Source organism: Lathyrus oleraceus, chromosome 3 (assembly GCF_024323335.1).
Source record: "Lathyrus oleraceus cultivar Zhongwan6 chromosome 3, CAAS_Psat_ZW6_1.0, whole genome shotgun sequence".
NCBI lineage: Eukaryota > Viridiplantae > Streptophyta > Magnoliopsida > Fabales > Fabaceae > Lathyrus > Lathyrus oleraceus.
The window spans coordinates 392,673,298-392,676,616 of record NC_066581.1 but is presented as its reverse complement, the minus strand read 5'-3'; positions in this window follow the sequence as shown (position 1 = coordinate 392,676,616).

Here is a 3,319-nt window from a genome sequence, read left to right as displayed (position 1 = left end):
TCGAAGTTTCTCTTATAAAGCACATCACCAGTCAGGTAGAAGTTGTCACCTAATCTCCTCAAAGTCTTCTTATCTTTCAAAGATGCCCCAGGCGGGTAAATCTTACTTTAGAGGTGTCGCACCTTGAAAAAATGGGAATACGACTTAGCAAAGCGCAATCGCGCGCTCGCATGATGGACTGAACAGAGTCACCACCGAACTTTATTTATTCCTAAAAAGGAAAGGGGAAATATCAATAAAACCCAAGACAAAACGACAATGATTATGGTCGTCGCAACTAAATCAGGGTTCGGGAGTCGATTACGCAAGGGGAAGGTATTAACACCCCTCACGTCCGTTGTACTCAACGGGAGCCATTAGGTTAGTTGTGTGCGTTAGAGTTAGTTTGAAATGTTAGGCTTTTCAAGTTATTAGGTGGGAAAGAAAGATAGGATTAAAAGAAAAGAGAAGATGTTTTTGGATTTTTGCCATAAAGGGGACTAAACCTAAGTTTTTCATTAATGGGCCTGGCAAGATTTACAAATCCTGCTCCTACGTATCTCAACAGAGAAATCGAGGCTTACGTAGTTCTGGGTAGAAAATGTTTGTTTGTTGGTCGATTTTAGCGAAAGCTATATTGTATTAATCGACGAAAACAGTGTTTTACCCAAAACAGATGAGGAGCGGACGTATACCACACATCGAATGGATTTACAAATCAACATTCGGAAAAACGTCACTTATCTCAACTCAACAATTGTGGCCGAAGCATTGCTTTGCATCATCTCAAGACAAGATGTCTTTCGTTTATGAAAATGTTTTTGATCAACCGCGCGGCAGCAAAAAAAGAGTTTGATTGGTTGGATGTATTTTGAGTAATGGCGACAACTTGGATGGGCGAGATATCCATCTCGAATCCTAGTCTCAGGAGTGCACGGTATACACCATGGTCCATTTCCATCTTTATTGAAAAAGTGTTTAATAAAGATTAAGTGTTTTTAAATTTGATTGATAAAGGGTTTGAAGAAACCGCATTGACAATTTTAAATGATGGCGGGAGCTAAGATAGGCGAGGCATCCACCTCGAATCTTATTCTCAGGAGTGCGTGGCATCCACCACGTTCCATTTCCATCTTTATTGAAAGAGGTTAAGATCGGAATTAAGTATTTTGGAGCTTGAAAGACGAGCACTTATGACTTGCAAGCTCTTACAGCTCGGGTCTAATACTCGGGACTACGTCTGGATATTTCACCCAGGTAATCTTTTTCTTCCAAATTTGCTTAAGGAAATGGTTCGAATATTTACGAGTGTTTTGGAGGGAAGACGAATATTTATGGCTTGCAAGCTCTTACAGCTTGAGCCTAATATTCGGGATTATAACTGGATATTCCATCCAGGATAATCTTTTTCTTCAAACTTTGTTAAGAAAATGATTTGAATAATGGAGTATGGGGAAGAGAAGACGAATATTTATGACTTGCAAGCTCTTACAGCTTGAGCCTAATATTCGGGATTATAACTAGATATTCCATCCAGGATAATCTTTTTCTTCATATTTTAATAAAAAGATACGTTTGAATAGAAGGATTAATGTGAAGGTTTGAGGTGTTGGTCAATTAAGTTGATATGGCGTATAAGTTCGTGGAGAATATGCCCAAAAGTAAGCCAAACGAAATAAATAAATAAATAAACAAATTATTTACAACACATTAAAAATTAAACCGGAAAGAATAAAATCAACAAGCGTAAAAAGGAGGGCTAGATAAAAAGGTACAAAAATGGTAAAATAAATAGTAAGAAGTTATAAAAAATTAAATAAAATAGCAAGCATAAAAATGAAAATATGAAGATATGCTATTCCCAAGTCTCGAACCCATCCCACTAAAGAAAGTGAAATTGCTTCCTCTCCATTCAGCCACTTATGTTCATTTGTTACCTTAACAACAACTTAAATATATGAACAAGAATAGATAAAGATAAATTAAAATAAAAAAATAACTAGAACGAGATGGGCTGTTGGGCTAATGGGCAACTAAAGCCCACAAAAATGGTGAGAGAATCCCCAAAGAGCAACCCTAGCCGCCTGGCTGTTGGGTGGGGATAACAAAACTTAATCCTCATTAATGCCAGCAGTAGTTAACGAAGAGTTGCAAGGAAAAACCAAACGGTATGGTACAATACAGGTGGGTTTTAAATAGGTTTTAAATGCTTTAAAATAAATAAAAAAGAATCTGAAGGGAAGTGGAACAAGTCACAACACATTTCGCTCATCATCTTCAAAACATAACTCCATTCTCTCGACCTCTCTCTAAATGCAAACAAAAACTGTGGCTTAAAAAAAAAATCGACAAGAACGCTCACCTTTCTTGCTTGTTCTTCAGACAACTCTTCTTCGATACGAATCTTTTGATCCCACGAACTTCTATGCTTCGTCAATCGCTGGTGGAGGAGGAGGCGGCTTTTTTCGGTGGAAAATTATTATGGTTTTTTTCGCTCTTCAGTAACCGTCGACTTCTCTAGGGTTTCGTTTTCTCCCCCTTTCTGGTGGAGGAGGCGACTCCTTTTATACTCACCCTGTTAGGGTTTCTGAGCTGGCTATGGAGATCAAAAGGGTAATGCTCTGCGAAGTCTTTTAGGGTGCTCACAATTTGTCTATATTATTTGGTGTTTGATCTGGAACAGGTAATACAAATCCTATACTTTCTTCTTTGGAATTTGTCCTAATTCCTTTTTGGGTTATTTGTTAACTTTTACCGCCGGTGAGAAAAGTTTCACCACTGTGAACCCGCTTAGACGAAAATAGGACTTGTTTTTTATGTAAACTGATATATGTGTGTTTGTTGTTGCAACATATTCCATGGTCTTGGAGAAGTCAATGTTCGATCTATGGATTTCGTTTGAAGTTAATAAGTTACTCTGGATGATCTGAAGGTCAAAATTTTCACCTTCACTTGCCTGTATACGCTTATCGTTTAACCGTGTGCTTGTTCTTGCGGAGGATGGTGGGTTTGGGATTTTGGTTGGGAAATTATTTTGAAATTTACTGTGAAATATAGATTCAAACTCAGTTTTATTTGTAAAAATGCAGCAGTTATAAGAGTGCATTTGATGTGTTTTTTTCTGTCCAATTATGCAGGGTATTGAAATCCTTTTTGCTTTAACTTTAATAAATTCGGCTACAGAAGTTGGAGGGCCTTCTATTCACCGTCACCCAAGGTTGCTAAGCTTAATTCAGGATGAGCTTTTTCATAATCTGATGCAATTTGGTTTGTCAATGAGTCCACTCATACTTTCAATGGTGTGTAGCATTGTTCTCAATCTATATCATCATCTTCGTAC